This window comes from Plecotus auritus, assembly GCF_963455305.1.
Source record: "Plecotus auritus genome assembly, chromosome: 1".
NCBI lineage: Eukaryota > Metazoa > Chordata > Mammalia > Chiroptera > Vespertilionidae > Plecotus > Plecotus auritus.
The window spans coordinates 115,248,659-115,267,409 of record NC_137770.1 but is presented as its reverse complement, the minus strand read 5'-3'; the positions used below and the strand labels follow the sequence as shown (position 1 = coordinate 115,267,409).

General features: G+C 50.0%; 1 protein-coding gene across 2 annotated transcripts in view; it reads left to right on the top strand.

The window, feature by feature from the left end:
- The window catches only part of SNX33 (sorting nexin 33), a 214,178-nt gene that overhangs the window by 95,692 nt on the left and 99,735 nt on the right, over positions 1-18,751 (top strand). For both annotated transcript variants that reach the window (XR_013959110.1, XR_013959111.1), the window contains exons 2-4: positions 6,421-6,543; positions 7,353-7,463; positions 8,518-8,631. The gene's annotated coding sequence lies outside the window, so the exon portion shown is untranslated. The remainder of the gene's footprint in view (positions 1-6,420; positions 6,544-7,352; positions 7,464-8,517; positions 8,632-18,751) is intronic.

The window sequence follows — 18,751 nt, the reverse complement described above, 5'->3', positions numbered from 1 at the left end:
AAATGACAGAAACCCTGCTTTTGGGAGCTCACAGGCTCCCCAATGTCACTTGGTGATTGTTGGATATAGGGAGTAGGGACAAGTAAGATGTATAGGACAAGCTCAATTTTTTAGTGTGGGCACTTGGATGGCTGGTGATATTATTCATTGAGATAAATGGGTGGCAGGGGCATCTCATGAGAAAAGCTTTGGGCATGTTGATTTAGAGATGCTTGGGAGAAACCTAAGTGACCCTGTGCAGGCTGTCAAATATGTGGGTCTAAAGCCCCTAAAATGGTTTGGGCCAGAGGCATATCTCTGGGAATTGTTGGGGTACAGATAGTGGGGCTGAAGCAACAAGAGAAGATAAGACTACCCAGGCAAGAAGAGTGTAGTGGAAAATGACAGGAAACTCCAGGACTGAACTCTGACACACCAACATTTTTTTCTTCTCACATTTTTTTTTTAGACATAATTTCAGACTTGCAGAAAAGTAGCAAGAACATCTATACTAATAATAGAGGAATATGCAAATTGTCCAGCAAGCCGTCACATAACAGTAACAACTGAACAGCAGGCTGCGTGGGGCAACCAGGCCAGCAGGGGGGGCAGTTGGGGGCAACCAGGCTAGTAGAGGGGGGCAGTAAGGGGTGATCAGGCAAGCAGGGGGGGGCAGTTGGGGGTACCAGGCTGGCGGGGGGAGGGAGCAGTTGGGGACAACCCGGCCAGTGGGGGGTGGCAGTTAGGGGTGACCATGTCGGCAGGGGGGGAAGTTGGGGGCTACCAGGCTGGCAGGGGGGGGGCAGTTAGGGGTGATCAGGCCAGCAAGCAGGTGAGCAGTTAGGAACCAGCAGTCCCGGATAGTGAGAGGGATCCTGGATTGGAGAGGGTGCAGGCTGGGATGAGGGGACCCCCCCCCCCTGCCCTGTGCATGAATTTCATGCACTGGGCCTCTAGTTATTAATATTTCTCACATGCTCTTTACCTAGATTTCCCAAAGGTCAATATTTTACCACATTTTAAATTCTTTTCTATGTACGTGCATATACTGTATTTTCCTGAACTATTTGAGACTAAGTTGCAGACATACTGCTGCTCCTTTATCTTTAAATACTTCATTGTGTATTTCCTAAGAACAAGGACCTTCTTTTTCATAATCAGAGTGTAGTGATCAAAATCAGGACATTAACATTGGTACAATACTTTTAACTAGCCACAGACTTTTTTCTAGTTTTGCCAGTGTTCCCCAATAACATTTTTGATAGCAAAGTAAAAAACATTCAAGCCTGTAAAGAATTTTTGTGAGTTTATTTGAGTCAAACTGTCGACAATTGCTGGGAAGCAATATCTCAATGGATTGGGATAGTGCTCTGGAGAATGGCAGGTTTTCCTTTACTTTTATACATTGCAATCAAAGGAGGAGTTGTAGGTGGGTTACATGAAGTCCGTTGGTGATAGACTAGAGAGGCAGGAAAAAGCACAGGTGGAGGGGGGAGGAAACTTCTGGGATTGGATAAAAAGTAAAATGACAGACACATACTTAGGTGGGTGCAGGAACAATTAACATGATAACAATGAAGGAATTTGTGGTATCTCTCCTGGTGCCCAGGCACATTAGGTTGTGCCCCAAGGGTTCCAGAAAAAGGGAAGTTATAAGTTACCCAGATATTTCAAGGCTATTTATACATATAAAGAGGTAATATACTAATCGTCTGTTACAGGTGTCCCAGTAATGACCAATTTACATATTGATGCATGCACAGAAGGGGTCAGGCGGTTGGAGTTCCCGGGGGTCTGAGGAGAATGCCTGACAAGAGCCTGGACTGCAAAGAAGGAAGAGGAAGCGGCCACGGGAGCTCTTCCAATCTCCCTGCATGGACACCCTACCCCAGGTCCCGCACCCCCGGGGGGACGGGGAGGTTGACTGGATGGGAGAAGACCCAGCCTTGGGGGTAGCTGCAGCTGGGGCTGGGCATGCCTCTCCTCCCTACAACTCCAGACCTGGGTGGAGGCAGGCCTGAGGGCCCCCCAGGGTCAAACCCTTCCCCGCTGACAGCAGCAGCACCGTCTTTGCGGTGGAATCGCGCTGAACCTCACTGGGGGCGCGGCTAAACCCGCCCGCCTAGCCTGCCTGGCTCTGCCCTGGCCTGGCCCTGACCCTGTCCAAGAAATTGGATCCCCGCCCTGAGCAGGTACAGCTGTGAAACAGCCACATACAATTTAAAGAATGGCGCCAAGCGGGAAGGTTTGACAGTTACTTCCCCTTCGGCCTCGCCACCCCCCTAGCACCTCCTAACTTCCTGCCCCCCCGCCAGTGCCTCCAGGGATGACCACCACTACAGGGCTGCTGGCCAGAGCCCGCCCCTCCGAAGCCTGCGGAACCCTCTGCAAAGCTTCCATAGCTACAGTCCCAGGAAACAATCATGTCTTCCTCCCCTAATCAGCACCTACTACCTTCGAGGATACCCGTGAGCTGAAAAATAACAATCCCTTCCCGTTTAGACATCACTTGATGAAACATTTCTAGGTTTATTAGCTCAGAACCTCCTTATGACAACCCAGTGAGGTAGGCGGAGAAGAGATTATAATTCCCATGGTATATGCGTATGTATTCAGAAATGAAGGTCCGAGAGGAAAAGTGTCAAGCCCAGTGGTTCCCAAGGTGCAGCACACGCCCCACAGGGAGGCGGGGGGGGGGGGGGGGGGGGGGGGGGCGGGAGGGGGGGAGAAAGCAATTTGATTTTAAGTGGGGGCAATTCAAGAATGAATTAACAGTGATTTTTTTTTTGCATTTCTTATGGTTCTAGGGGGCCTCATCTATAGCATATCCTACATAATAAAAGGCTAATATGAAAATGACCAAATGGTGGAATGACTGGTCACTATGATGTGTGCTGACCACCAGGGGGCAGACACTCAATGCAGGAGCTGCCCCCTGGTGGTCAGTGTGCTCCCACAGGGGGAGTGCCCCTCAGCCAGAAGCCGGGCTCACAGCTGGCGAGCACAGTGGCCATGGTGGGACCCTCTCCCACCTCCATGGCAATGCTAAAGATGTCCGACTGACGGCTTAGGTCCACTAAGCTGTCAGTCGGACATCCCCCCAGGGCTTCTGGACTGCGAGAGGGCGCAGGCCAGGCTGAGGGACCTCCCCCTCCCATGTGCACAAATTTCATGCACTGGGCCTCTAGTGTTATTATAGATGCAAAAAGACAGATAGGCTCAATTAAAGTAAAGGTTGACCTTGTCAGTGAAGATACTGGCCTAGGAGGTGACTACCCACCATAACTGCTTTTAGTTAAAGTTTAATTTCAGACCATCCTTTGTGGTTACTTTAGGTCTCTGAGTTTGCAAGACCACCATGCAGGCCTGCCCTGAGCTTGTCAGGTTAGCATCTGGTCCCTTTCGTCCACAAAAAGAAAATTCTGGCTCCTATGTTGCACTTAATTGTTATATATCTGGAGTTTTTATTAATCTGGAAAAGTTCTTCAGTGTTTCTTTGTCTTTCATGACATTTCAGAAATGTTATTTTGTAAAGTGAATCTTGATTTGAGTTTATCTGGTTTCTTCATAATTAGGTTCAGGTTATGTATCTTTGGTGGAACAGCCCAGAAGAGATGCTGTGTCCTTCTCAGTGCACCCTTTCTGGAGGCACACAACACCTCTCTGTCCCATTGTGGATGATGTTAACTTACATTACTTGGTTGATGTGCTACCTGCCAGGATTCTCTCTGTAAAGCTACTGTTTTTCCTTTGTAATTAATAAGCATGTGCCAACATTGAAAGGTCGGTTGAGGAAGAAGAGCCAGGAAGAAAGCTTGTGAAGGCACATGGGGACATGGGAGGAAGACCAGAAATGTTAGAACCAGGAGGAGGTGCTACAAGGAGGGGAGAATGGTCAGTCAGTTTGGTCCAGTACTGTTGAGAGGTTAATTGGGTGAGGGTGAAAGTGTCCATTGGTTGCAACTTCCACATGCAGATCATAGCTGAGGCTGAGTGATGGGCCTGAAGCCAGCCTGTGGAGAGTCGAAGCATGAAAGGGAGGTGAGAACAGACAACAGGGAAATGCTGTGGACTGGAGGGATCCAGGTAGTGATGGAGAGGTGTGCGGGGCCAGGGACATGGTCTGTAATAGATGGAAGAATGTAGGATATGTAGACTGAGCTAGAAAGGGGCCAGATGAGGGGTTAAAGCAAAGAGGAACCATGGAGAGCAAAATGTTCTTGAGGAGGCAGATGAGATGAGAGAAGTCTTAGAGGGTCCTTCCCTGACCCAGAGGGAAGTGAGAGCAGGTGATGGTGGAAGCAGGGTGGTTCTGATGGTATGGCAGGGAGAGACCTCACTTTTCTTAGCTGAAGAGGAGGTGGAGCAGGGCTGGAGGGAGGGCCAGGCATGGAGAGGGGAATGAACCATGCTTGAAATGATCTCTGGAAAGGGAGACAGCAAGCTGACCAGAGTGGAGATGGGAGGGGATGACATGAAGGCAAATCTAGTGTTCAAGAGCCATGAGTTTTCAGCTCCTTTTTGACAGGGAGTAGACACTGCCTGGTGGGTACTGAGGAGACAAGGGACCCTCTACCTTGGGCTCTCAGGGGCAGGTGTATGGGAGACAGAACAGAAGCTTTGGAGAGGACCGAGGTCTGTCTCCAGGGGTTAGCTAGTCTCTGTGAAAGCTGGAGGGAAAGGAGCTTCTGCATTCAGAGCAGAAGCAGGGGTGTAGAGTGGTTCAGTTTTTCCAAGAGAGCTGTGCACAAGGATGACAGCCAGGAGCAATGCAGGAGTGGGGGGTGGGGGAGTGGAAGGAAGGCTCCCTGGATTTAAATACCAGGAAACTCCTCCCCCGTCTTCCCTCCCCACCAAGACCAAGAAGGTGGAGCTCCCGGCCCCACATCTGGCCCCTATTGGCATGAGACCATCAGGGCTCTAGCCCAGTAAGCTCACAGCTTCCTCCAGGAAAAGCTGACGAGGATGGGGTGTGGAGGCGGCACTGCCCATGGCCCCGGACGAACTGAAGTAGGGCCAATCCCCACTTTGCCAAGCCTCACCTCTTCAGAAATCAGAGGCTCGGCTACTCCATAGGTGACGTGAGGGCATGGGCAGCTCTGCTGCTGTTGGGGTGGGACCTTGCCATCTGTTCTGAGCCTTCTGGTCCGACAAGGGGATTTTGGAATGCCAGCATGAATGGCTGGTCCACTCTGCGTCTTTCCTGCGCCTGCTGGTGGGAATAAGTGCTCAGCATATTTTGGTTTCCATTAGATCAGAGGCTATGATCCAAAGAGAGCCCTGGGGTTTTGTCCTGGTTCTGTTTCTGCTACTGATGTGAGGAGAAAATTTGGGCAAGTCCTTCTCTTTTTTGGGTCTCAGTTTCCTTATCTACGTACTGGTGTTGTGACAGATACCCTCTCTAAAGCCAGTTGTCATCTGTTCTCAGAACAGAAACCCCTCTTACCTGGTTTCCACCAAATCCAATTTGAGCTATGAACTGGTTGGTATAAGCAGCCCCTGAGCCCCCCAAAACTCGGGATTTTAAGGGTGAAGAGATCTCCAGCATTTCCTCTGCCCAGGGGCTCATACATCAATTGTATGTTTTCTCTCATACTCCCCTCCGCTCTGGGGTGCTCCTGACTACAGGCACAGGAAGTGGCTTCTTAAGGCCTCAGCACTACCCCTCCATCCTCCTTTATTTGTTTCTCATTCCCTGACTGAAATGCCAGCAGCAGGCAAGTATTCCTTGAGCTAGACATAGATTTCTACAGATACTGGCCTTGGGATAAAATCTGGGAAGCTATTGGACCTTAGTGTGAAATAATTGGCTTGATCCTTTCCCAAGGAAAAACAGACTTTGGTAGAAGGCAGGGCATAGGTGGGAACCTTGGGGGATAGGTAGGAGGGGCAGGAGGTAAAGGGCCACCCTAGGGGGCTATGCAGGCTCCAGGAACCCTTGACCCATGACCTACCCAGTCTTTCTATTCCTTTTCCCACCCCTAGGGCACCCACTAGGAGTGAAGATCTGGCTCTGTCACTCCACCTCTCTGTTTTCTTTCCCTGACCCAGTGTCCTGGGGACCCTTCAGGCAATATAGCCTGGTTGGGTCGAATTCTCAGGGTTCCACGACTGAGCTGCTAGCATAGAATTTCTATGCCACAGTTCAGGCACCATGGCAACTGACAGAAATAAACACCGTGCTTCACAGTCTAGGTTCTGCAGTGATGTCATCTCCAGGTCCTGTCTCCTGGGCCCTGTGGCTTGCTGCACCCTAGACTGTCTCAGCTGCACAAGCTGGAGTACTGTCTTCCTTCTCAGCCCCCACGACACCTCTGGAGTGGGGAAGAGTGGACGCAGGAGCTTGGGCAGGGGAACCTGAAATAAGCCCCACACCAGTCTAGCTCCTTTCCTGCCACTTAGATGTCTCTGTAGCTGCTATTGTCCCTTCCTTGGTTCCAGCCATGAAACTGCCCAAGGGGTCCAGGAACTCTGTGTTCTATGGGCAGCACCCAGAGAAGAAGGTGCAGGTGCCCTCACGGCAAGAGGTAAAGCAGACCCCTGTGATCATGGCGATGATCAAAGGTGAGAGCAGAACCCCCCCTGACCCTGCCCTAAGCTTGGGCCCATTTCTTTCTCTGCTGGGCTGCCTTGTCTCTTGCAGACTTTCTTTGAAGTCCACAGAAGATGTGTGCCTCCAAGTTGAACCTTGCAGGCAGTGATTAAACTGCTGGGAATTTTCAGGGGGGAGGTAGGTAGGAAAGGAAGGGAGGATGTGGCATAGAGTGAAACCAGCTTTAATAAAAGGCTATGGATTTATTGGAGCCTTTAACCCAGCTTTAGCTCCCCCCGCCCACTTCCCTTGAATCTTAATCTCAAATGAAAGCAGAAACATTAATTTTTTACTACATTGTTAATGACTGATTATTGCTCTGTTTGGGAGGTGGTTTAGTGCATGGTTAAATGTTTGAGTTCAGTTGGCTGATTGTCTCAGAATTTTCACATTACCAGCTTGTGTGACTTTGGGCAAATTGATATTTTTAAGCCTCAGTTTTCTCATCTGTAAAATGGGAAAGATGATAGTATCTATCTTACAGAGTTGTTGGGAGGCTTAACTGAAATAATTCATATAAAATGCTTAGTGTATTACTTGGCACAGAGTAAGTTAATTGTAACTATTACCTTTCTTATTATGCATTGCCTATCCAAGGGAAATTACATTCTACCTGGGAACACTGCATTTCAGGCAAGGAAGCAGCTCGATGGTGGGATTTGAGGTAGTGGGACATCAGTGGGAGCAAAGACCCTGATGTTCTCATGGAGCACTGTACTTGGGGCTTCCTGCCTCTGATCTGGTGGGCCCAGAGTGAGCATTGCTCTGTCTGTTCTCGTAGGTCCGGGGCCTGCCAAGTACTTGCGGCCATCCTGCACAGGCTACCTAGGCCATGACAGCTCCATGTTCCAGGAGCCAGCCTGCACTCTGCACACTCAGCACTCAGAAAAGCGTGAGTGTCCCCCACACCTTGGGTGTAGGGTTATTGTTAGTTGTTTGGGGGTGGCAATGAGAGGAAAGGAGCCATTATCTGTAGCCACAGGTCCCTGGGAAAGCAGGCCTGCCCTGAACTGGACACCAAGGTTATCTGCTAGGTCCAGATGGATGTCAGCAGTGATGCCCAAGTGACCCACCCCTCTGAAGGCAACTCTGTGGGCATCTTCCAACTGGACCTCCTGAGGGAGCTTTAGAGGGATGTTGTCACTGTCCAGCTGGCAGAGCAGAGTCTCCTTTCTGTCTGGCTTTTATGGATTCACTTGCCACAGCAGCTGGGCAGGAATAGCTGGAAATTGGGGGAAAGTGGTGAGAATGGTGGCCCCCAAGGCTTTCCAGGTGGCTTGGAACCCCCTGAAAGGGGAGGAGCATTGGATCACAAAAGAGCTGGAACTGCTGGCCTTGGGCAGGAGTATGTATCTGGGGGTCTGAGATCTAGAGTGCTTGCCAGACCCCTTCCTTGGCCAGCAGTTCCAGCTCTTTTCAGCAGGGTACCCCCATGGCTGAAGCTGGGCCCCCTTTTTATTATTTACAGTATTCCCCATCCCCCCCATTTCCCCCCTGCACCCAATCCTCATGCCTCCCCAGGCCTTCACTACACTATTGTCTGTGTCCATGGGCTATGCATATATGTCCTTTAGTTAAGTTCTTTCCTTTCCCTCTCCCTCCTCCTCTCTAAGGTCTCTCAAGTCTGTTCCATGCATCCATGCCTATGGACCTATTTTGTTCATAAGCTTATTTATTTTGAGCCCCATTTTAAAACTAACAATAGCCACCGTGCCTATTTGACCCCTTGGCACCAATCACTGACCAGTGGACTAAGCTGCTATGCAGCTGTCCCTCTGGACAAGTTCTTGAGAATGTTAAAAGCCCCATTTTACAGATGAGTCGAATTCTCAGGGTTCCCAAGAGCCTGAGGAATTGAGAAGGAACCCTTCGCTCCTTTCTTGGGGAGGAGGGTTTCACCTGGGGACAGACTCTGGGACTGACTGAGCTCTGTGTCTGCCTTGCAGGGATAATGGACATATGCAACCTTGGGCCTTGCTATTTATTGAACCCTAAAATAACTCGGGTTGGACTGTCCAGCTGCCCGCAGATCCCCATGGAGGAACGCATCTCTAACCTGTGTAAGATGGAATGGGGAGTGGGGTTGGGAGGTTGAAGAATGGAGGTCTACCCTTAGGACCTGAGCGGGGGCAGAGGATCATGACTCCCCTCTCCAGGTGTGTCTGTGGATGCTGGCATTTCCCTGCAATGTCACATCAAGACGCTGATGTCACCATGTCTGTGTCATAGTACTTATGTATTGAAGCCAATGTTATGCATATGTATCAGGGGTGATTGTTATGATATAAGTGGGGCTCATAATAGGGGCAGCAATATCGCTATGTTAATGAGCTCATGGACTGTAGTGATTTCAGGATGTTTTCTTGGTGTTGCCATAGGGACAATGTAAGAATGCTGACAGCCCAAGGTGACATACTGATGACACTTGTGTTTTTTTCTTTTTGTTAATCCTCACTCGAGAATATTTTTTTTCCCGTTGATTTTTAGAGAGATTTGAAGGGAGGGGAAGAGACACATAGAGAGAAATATCGATATGAGAGAGACACATTGTTGGTTGCCTCCCGCACGCACCCTGACTAGGGCTGGGGATCAAGCCTGTAACCGAATATGTGCCCTTGACCAGAATCGAACCTGAGACCCTTCAATCAATGCTCTAACCACTAAGCAACCGACTAGGGCGTGGTTTTTATGTTATGACAATAGTGTCACATTCTAATGTCAGGATGGCCTAAGTCCCTCACCTGCCCATAGCTCCGTGTAGGGTTGGATGTCTCCCTGTCCAAAGCTAAGGTGGCTCCAGTGAAGTCACATCAGGCTAATCAACGCCTCAGTTCCCCACCTTTGCCCACTTTCAGGCCTGAGCTCCACCCCAGCCTCCTGCCACTACTGCTTGGAGAAGACCCACCCTCCTGGAGAACGCAGGGCTCCGCAGTACACTTTCGGCTACCGGTGCCCATACAGAGTAATGGAACCCAACCCGGCCCCCAACCACTACCAACTGCCACTCTTGCTGGGGCCCAACATCCCCATCAACCGAGCTGCTCCTTGCTATAGTTTGGCCTCCGCAGACAACAACTGGTTCTACAAGAAGAACGTGGCAGGAGGTCCTGGGCCAGCCATGCACACCCGCCCTGAGCCATCTGTCTACCAGAACCGCAGCCCCATCTACAGCATGGCCAAGCGCTTTGCCTATCCAATGGACCACACACCTCAGCCTGGACCGGGTTCCCATGATGTCCAGCTGGTCACAGTACACAAACCCCGCACACCTTCTTTCACCATGGGTGTCAAACACTCACCCTACCTGTGCCCGCTGGTCATTGACATTCACAACTGAGGGCCCTTCTGGTGTACTTACTCACTCCTCCCCACAGAAGATATTTTCTATACCAAAATGAGCAACTTACCAAGGTTTTGAGTAGCAGAACTGATGCCTGCTGTGTTTAGCACACAGAAAGTATTAGATAAATATTTTTATTTTTTTATTTCTTCATTTTGTAAATGTTCATGACTGCTTCCTTTGGGCCCTGCCCTGGATGAGGGGTGGGAATACTGGGAGGCATTACAGGTCAATGTCTGGGAGAAGTTCTGTTCTGGCTCATCAGGGGAGGCCACATGTTCTCAAGAAGCTGTGGGCAGAGGTTCCAGAGAGCTGAGTTCTAGTTCTAACTCTGCCACTATGTGCTGTGTGAGCTTGCGCAGCTTCCTCCCATCTCTGGGCCTTGGGGTTGCATTTTGTGCAGTGAGGGTGGGGGGAAGACCTGGAGGATGTTCAAGTTTCCTCTAGGTCCAGAACTGTGTGACTCTGAATCCTGACAGTGCTCAGTACCTTAGCGGGAAGAAGGGAAAATGGTTGGGTATAGAGGATGGATGGATCACTCTGGTTGGGAAAGGGGGAGAGCTGACTTTTCCTGGGGGAGGGATTCAGGAGGACAAGCAGAGACAGTGTGCAGAAGGAAGGGTATTTCTGGTGGTGGTAAAGATAAGAGCAAAGACAAGTAGATGGGACCAAAAGGTGCAGGGCAGGAAGCTGGGGAGGCTCAGAGGGCACAAGCCCGGACTGCAGGAGGCTGGCTGGTAATGGGACCAGATGGTGGTCAGCTTGGAGTGGACTCAGGCTTTGTCCACTGTGAGGTAGGTAAGATGTAGTATTTTCAGAATTCTTTGGGCAGAGAGAGAAGGTTAGCAGGATGGGCAGAGCCTGAAGGCTGCAGTCAGCCTAGGGAGGAGGCAAAGGGGCTGAGCAGGCTGCTAAGAGGAGGGTCTGCATGTCACATGCTGTCTTTGGAAAGTCACTTTATGACCCCAGCCTCAAAAGCTTAGCCTTGCAGTGCTGGTTAGAGGAGGAGCTGCACACCAGCCAGGAGGGGGCGGTGTTGCTTTGCTCCTGAGTCCAGGCCTTGCCCACTGCCCCCACTCGTTCTGACTGGGCTTTTGGTAGCCAGGTGCCAGCTCTGGGGAGACTGGGGTCTCTGGGGCTGGTATTTGTCCTTCCTTAATTCTTGGTATCTGGATCCCCCATTCGGACTTGCCCTGCTCCCTGGACACAGGAAGTGTGAGGGGGACTTCTATCCCTGCTCTGCAGCTTGGGGCCAATGGCAGGAGTGAGGGTGGATTATGGAGGGAGAGGGGCTGGGGAAGAGGAGAGGAGGCAAAATGTCTTCCAGACCCCATGGCTCAAGGAGAGGCCCATTCTTCTGCATCCATTGTCCCAAGAGCTGAGAGGCAGGAGAAAGGACCACTCAATATTCTGATGTGTCTGCTGGCTCATCCTTATGAATCTGAGAAATATTCAGGCTTTAATTGAAAATAAAAATTGGCCCTAGCTGGTTTGGTTCAGTGGATAGAGTGTTGGCCTACGGACTGAAGGGTCCCGGGTTGGATTCCAGTCAAGGGCACATGTTCAGGTTTTGGGCTCGATCCCCAGTAGGGGGCATGCAGGAGGCAGCCGATCAATGATTCTTTCATCATTAATGTTTCTATCTCTCTCTTCCTATCCTTTCCTCTCTGAAATCAATAAAAATATATTAAAAAAAGAAAATTCAATTGAACAACTTTGGCCAGAAAGGAGCAGAGAATATCTTTGGAGTATTAAAAGTACACGCACGGTACACGCGCGCGCGCGCGCACACACACACACACACACACACACCCCTGAGTATTTTTAAAAGGGGATTGTTGAAAAACCCACAGGTCATACCTGACTCTGGGCCTGAGGTCCCACCTCCCAAGGAGTATTGTGTCTGTCTTGTCTTCCACACTCCTCAACAAGCCTGGGCTGCACAGGCTGGATAGGGAGCGAGTGAGCTTGGGGACCCATCGGTCCTGCAGCAGGTTAGAAAGATGTCATTTTGCCAACAATGCCATGGATTACGAATGCTATAAAAATTAGTGATATTTGGGCTAAAGTGTTGGGTAGGTGTGGGGGCTGGCAGGTGGCAGCAGTTGATACTCTTTTTTGTTGCCCGTCAGAGGAGATACAGGGCAACCTTTGAATAAGGATTTTCTGATTTAGTGCTCAGCCCCTCCCAAGGCCTGCCAGTGGAAAAATGAGAAAACTGAGGTGCAGAGCCAGGGAAATAACTTTGGCCATATGACAAGTTGATGGCCTGTCTCTAAATAAAGTTCCAGGTTCAGTGTGTGAGCAGGGTCGGGGCTTAACATGTGAGGAGGTTGAGGGCTAGCATGTGAGCAGGGTCAGGGTTCAGTCTGTGACTAGAGTCAGGGCTTAGTCAGGTGTTTGACCCATGACTTAAATTAGGAATAAATCCTAGTTTTTGCCTTCATGGCTCAGTCTGGGACCACCCTCAGCCTGACCCCTATCTGGGTAGGGACTGGCAGTTAGCCCTAGAGTTAGAACTAACCCTTGTGTGGTTTTGTGGTCCTATGGAAAGTAGAGAAGGAAGCTAGAGGGTTCAGAATGCATATTCAGGGGATAAAGATGTTTGGATGAGAGATGGCCCCCCCCAAGAAGGGGACGTGGCCTCCAGGGAAGGTGGATGTGGCCTGCCTTGTGCCTCAGCCTGCAAAATGACAGCGCCATTTGATTTGGGATCAAACTTTTGACAAAGTAGTCCCCATCTCTTGGTCTTGCCTCCCTCTTGTATTTTAGGTCAAGACCATGAGATGGGGATTGCTTTGTGAAAAGTTTGATCCCAAGGTAGGTAACCTGCAGAAGGTCAGGTGGGTATGGCATCCCAGGTCTGGTTGAGTGTTGACCCCATCTTTTTAAATTTTATTGATTTTGTCTTAGAGAGAGAGGAAGGGAGAGGGAGAGAGATAGAAACATCAATGATGAGAGAGAATCATCAACCGGCTGCCTCCTGCACGCCCCTACTGGGGATGGAGCCCGTAACCTAGGCATGTTTGATTCTGACCAGGAATCAAACTGGTGATCTTTTGGTGTATGGTAAGACCCTCAACTAACTGAGCCACACTGGCCAAGGCCCTACCTCCTTTAAACACCTCAGGAGGGTCCAGCTTGACCTGGCAGGAAGTCTGGTCTTGTAGGACTTATACCTTGGCCTGGAGCCTGGCACACCATCACACAGACAAGATTATTTCTTCATTTAGCTAGCATTAGCCGAGCTACCCTATGCCAGGCTCTGGGTGTGCCTGGGTGTACCAAAGGCTGGTAAAGGCCTTCAGGAGCTCAGATGCTGGCTTGCTGGGATGATGAGAAGCAGCTCCCTCCAAACCTGAGCATACACTGGAGGGTGGATGAGGCTCAAGGTGTGGCAGGGTGCCCACCAGTCTTCCTTTCTTTTCAGGGGACTTACTTCATGGGTCACCCCTACTGTGGCTGGGTGGTAAAGCTGCAGTCATGTGATCCTCCTGTATGCTGGCTGCAGGGATAGTCTCTGTGACTATTGTTGTTGTAGAGACACTGAGGACCACAGGAGCTGGGGGGATGGGAGCAAAAGCTGGTACCTGCCTTTAGGGAAACACTAACACATCACAGTCAGGCACACAGGTAGGATTTGTGCACAAACACATGTTCCTTACCCACATATACACAGAGATAAGACTCCTTACTGCACATGCTTACTTGTGTATGCATACACATGCACAGGCACCCCCCACCCCCCAGAACCAGACACACTCAAACACAGGCATTATAATCACAGGGAAAGACAGACACAGTACACACACTGCACATGTACACCAACACCACAGCATACACTACACATACCTGTTACTAACACACAGACACACACACACACACACACACCCCTTTTCTCTACAAGCTCACTCACATAGCCCAGTGCCCTGGAGAGTAAAGTATAGACAAACCAAGGGAATTCCACCTATGCCAGGCATAGGTGCAGAGAGGAGGTCAGGGGGATCTCTGTGCTCAGGAAGGAGTTGGGGCATGACTCCTGGCCCTGGGGTTAGAGTTGCCACTAGCTGGCTCCTAGCCCTCCAGTCTGGGGTCCTCCCTCTGCATGAGGTGCACTGGGCTATGAAACCCTACCCACCAAGATAAGCCAGACCCGCTCTCAGAGCTGCTTACCTGAGGGGATGCCCAAGGACTGAGGACAGTAGGAGCTCTGGCCACCTGGTCTTCTGTTTCTTGGTTGGGATGGGGTGGGGGAGCTAGTTGGAGGGCATGTGTCCCTGGATTCCTGGTTGGGGTCCTCAGCTACATCTCCAAGCTCACTGGACACAGAGAGTCCTGTTCCTTCTGGCTTCTCCCCTATCCTCTCTTTGTGTCCACAGTCTTCAATCTGGCTCCTCTCCCTCCAAGTCTCTCTGCTTCCCTCTGGCTTTCTTTTCTCCTCTCCTTCCCTCTCCCTCTTGCTCCCCTGTCCCTCTGCCCTGTTTATCCTCTAGAATAAATATAGACATTTAATTACTCTGTAAATAACAGAGTTGTTCTTGGAGGCCCTTACAAGAGGAGGCCTGTGTGGCCTGTAGGTGGTGTGGCTAGGAGCACTCACAGTCTCACTGTCCTTAGTTTGCTCTTCTCTTCTGGAGTGCATTTTTTCCCTGGGAAAGTGGAAACATATTACCCTTCAGGGAGAAAGGGAGACAACGAGAAGTAAAAAACTGTCATCATTGTAAAAACAGCATGTAGTAGAGTGGGCTGAGGAGAGAGGAACTGAGAGAGAGGCAGGGACGAAAAAAGGGATCTGAGACATGGGAGAAATGTGGGCAGGGCCTGGGTGGGTGTGAGCACCAGGCAGGGCTGCTAGGGGGAGAAGACAAATGAAAGTTGATCTGGGATTGTAGAAAGGGTTTGAGGAGGGAGACCCTTATTCTGAGTTCCAGGCACGGCCCACGAGGGAGAGGGCCTCCAGGCTTTTGGATGCCAAGGTGAGTAAGATAGACAAGTGTCTGTTCTTGTGGCCTATAAAATTTACTAGAAAAAAGTGGTGGCTTTGTGTGTTCAGCACTTGTCATGTGCCAGGTACTTACATAGCTGAGAGTCAGAGGGGGTGGGTGATCTGCCAGGGGTAGGGGCACCAGGGTTCCAGCCCAAATGTATCTGACTCCAATCTTCTCTTCACACTGTCTCCTCTAGGGAGCTAGGGCTGGGAATGAGGGCTGGAGACTTGGTTCTGCCATTTCTAGTGTGCGACCTTGAACAAATCCTCCCTTCTTTCTGTCTCAGTTTCCCTATCTGAAAAGTGGAGAGAATGCTGGCTGCTCTGCAAGCCTGTGGGAAGGATCAAATGTCTGGATGTGACCAGCTCTGGCTCCTTGGAGAGCCAACTGAGGGTGTGCGGGGAACAAAGAACAGGCAGTGTTGGGGCCAGACTATCCAGCAGCAGCCCCAGTCTCTGTAGCTGGAAGGAGGGGGACTCCAGCTCAACTCCCTGATGCCTCCCAGTGGCAATATTTGGGTACTGCAGGAGATGGGTATGGACGGGATTGCAAAAGGGTCAGAGCTGGAAGACACCTCTAAGGGAATGTTGTCTGGTCCTCTCTGGCCTGTTTTGCAGATGCCCAGAGAGGGGAAGAACTTACCCTCAGGTCACTCAGGATGAAAGCTTGAACTGGGATTGGCTCTCAGAGTAGGGTGCTTTCCTTCAGCTATGTGGTCCTCAGGAAGACCAAAAGGAGCTCAGAGCAACAGAAGTGGAACTCTGCATGAAGCCACCTCCTCCAGGGAGTCTTCCAGGGTTTCCTCCAGTAGGAAGTGACTTTACTCTGGCCCTGCAGTCCTACACATACCCTCTCCTTGTTCTTCCTGCTCCACCTGCGCTGAATTGCCCCCCTCCCTTAAGCAAATCAGGCAATGGTGCCCCTTGAGATAATAGGGATGATGAAGGATCATCTTCACTATGCAGGGAGCACCAGCCAGGGATCCAGCTCTGTTCCTAGACTTTACCTGTATTATATCACTTGAGCCTCATAACAACCATAGGAAGTTAGGTTAGTTTTTGAGCCCCAATTTTTGGGTAAGGAAATAGGCAGAGAGGTTTTAACTTTTAGATACAAAGTGGTGGAACAGGGATTCAAACCCAGGTCCATCCATTCTCTGGAGAGGGGCCTGCATTTTTTAAAAAATAAATCTTTATTCAGATTATTACAATTGTTTCTCCTTCCCCCCCCCATAGTTCCCCTCCACCCGGTTCCCACCCCACCTTCTGCCCTTACCTCCCCCACACTGTCCTCATCCATAGGTGTATGATTTTTGTCCAGTCTCTTCCTGCACCCCCCATACCCTTTCCCCCTGAGAATTATCATTCCACTCCCTTTCTATGCCCCTGATTCTATTATATTCACCAGATTATTCTGTTCCTCAGGTTTTTAATTCACTTGATTTTTAGGTTCACTTGTTGATAGATATTTATTTGTTGTTCATAATTTTTCTCTTTACTTTTTTCTTCTTCCTCTTCTTTAAGAATACCTTTCAGCATTTCATATAATACTGGTTTGGTGGTGATGAACTCCTTTAGCTTTTTCTTATCTGTGAAGCTCTTTATCTGACCTTCAATTCTGAATGATAGCTTTGCTGGGTAGAGTCATCTTGGTTGTAGGTTCTTGCTATTCATCACATTGAAAATTTCTTGCCACTCCCTTCTGGCCTGCATAGTTTCTGTTGAGAAATCAGCTGACAGTCGTATGGGTGCTCCCTTGTAGGTAACTAACTGTTTTTCTCTTGCTGCTTTTAATATTCTCTCTTTGTCTTTTGCTCTTGGCATTTTAATTATGATGTGTCTTGGTGTGGTCCTCTTTGGATTCCTTTTGTTTGGGGTTCTGTGCGCTTCCTGGACTTGTAAGTCTATTTCTTTCATCAGGTGGGGGAAGTTTTCTGTCATTATTTCTTCAAATAGGTTTTCAGTATCTTGCTCTCTCTCTTCTTCTGGCACCCCCATAATTCTGATGTTGGTACGCTTGAAGTTGTCCCAGAGTCTTCTTACACTATCTTCAACTTTTTTGATTTTTTTTTTTTTGCTTTTTCGGTTGAGTATTTTTTGCTTCTTTGTATTTCAATTCTTAGACTTGATTCTTGCGATCCTCTAGTCTGTTTTTGGGTCTCTGTATAATATTTTTTATTTCAGTCAGTGTATGTTTAATTTCTAGTTGGTCCTTTTTCATATCTTCGAGGGTCTCGTTATATTTATCGGCCTTTTCTAGGATATTCTTGAAAAGCCTTATAACCGTGGTTTTGAATTCTATATCCAGTCATTTGTTTTCCTCCATTTCTTTCGTTTGTGATCTGTTTCTTTGACGCCGCATTTTCACTGCTTCCCTGAGTTGGTAGGGTAGATTTGTGTGCTAGGTTTCCTATATGGCCCAGTGGGTCGGCCTCCCCAGTTAACCTGAGGTGGACACTCTTGGTGCACCCCTTTGTGGACTGTGTGTACAGCCTTGTTGTAGTTAAGTCTTGATTGTTGTTGGTATCACTGGGAGGAATTGACCTCCAGGCCAGTTGGCTGTAAGGATCAACTGTGTCTATGCTGGGAGAAGTTCAGTGCTGGAGACAGCCTTATAGGATTAGACTTGCCAAATTGCAATAGCCTCTGTGCTCAGCTTGGATGGGTGGAGTCTCAGGGCGGAGCAGACAGTCTTGGCTTCCTGTCAGCCTTGCCCTTGCGCGCACGCGCGCGCCTTCAGACCTCTGCCTTCCCCGGCTCCCGAGTCTCCGCCTTAGAGTCCAGATTCCCCCCACAAGAGTGTGGGTCCCCAGGGGTTCGCCTGAAACTGGGGTTCAGTGCAGTCAGAACTGGGGCTCAGTGCAGTCAGGAGCCTCTGACTCCCTTCCACTAGGGAAAGCCTGTGGCAACCTCCACAGCCTTTGTGCACACTGGCACGCGCGCGCCTTCAGACCTCTGCCTTCCCCGGCTCCTGAGTCTCAGCCCGAGAGTCCAGACTCCCCCCACAAGAGCGTGGGTCCCCAGGGGCTCGCCTGGAACCGGGGTTCAGTGCAGTCAGAACTGAGGCCCAGTGCAGTCAGGAGCCTCCGACTCCCTTCCACTAGGGAAAGCCTGTGGCAACCTCCGCAGCCTTTGTACGCACTGGCACGCGCGCGCCTTCAGACCTCCGCCTTCCCCGGCTCCCGAGTCTCTGCCTGAGAGTCCAGACTCCCCCCGTAAGAGTGTGGGTCCCCAGGGGCTCGCCTGGAACTGGAGTTCAGTGCAGTCAGAACTGGGGTTCAGTGCAGTCGGGGGCTTCCTTCCCCCTTCCGCCAGAGAACCTCCAGTTCTCTGTGAACTTTTCTCTTTCTTTCTAGTTGTAGAATTTTCACTCAGCCAGCTTTCCTGTGGTTGTGGATGGTGTCCGTTCTGTCTTTTAGTTGTAGTTTTGAAATTGTTGTGCGAGGCAGCAGTTTAGGTGCTTACCTATGCCGCCATCTTGGTTTCTCTTCTCGAAAAATCAAGGGGCCTGCATTTGGAGGTGAATATTATTCCCATGGCCATATGACAATTAGCTATGACCAGACACTGAAATGTCTGGTCCAGAGGTCTTATGAAGTCAGATCTCAGCCACATCAATGCGCTGCTGTGTGACTTTGGGCAAGGCTTCTCTCTGGACTTCTGGTTCCTCATCTGTGAAATATCTGTGTGTGTTCTGGATTACTTCAGAGATTTATTTTGGTCCTGGAATTTGGCATGTCCAGTCTTGGCTTACCCTGAAATAGATCGTTCTGAAGGACAACAGGAAGGGGTGAGCAAGTGGCGGATTTGGGAGGGCTGAGCTCTGGCCAGGGAGCTGGGCCTCTCAGGTACT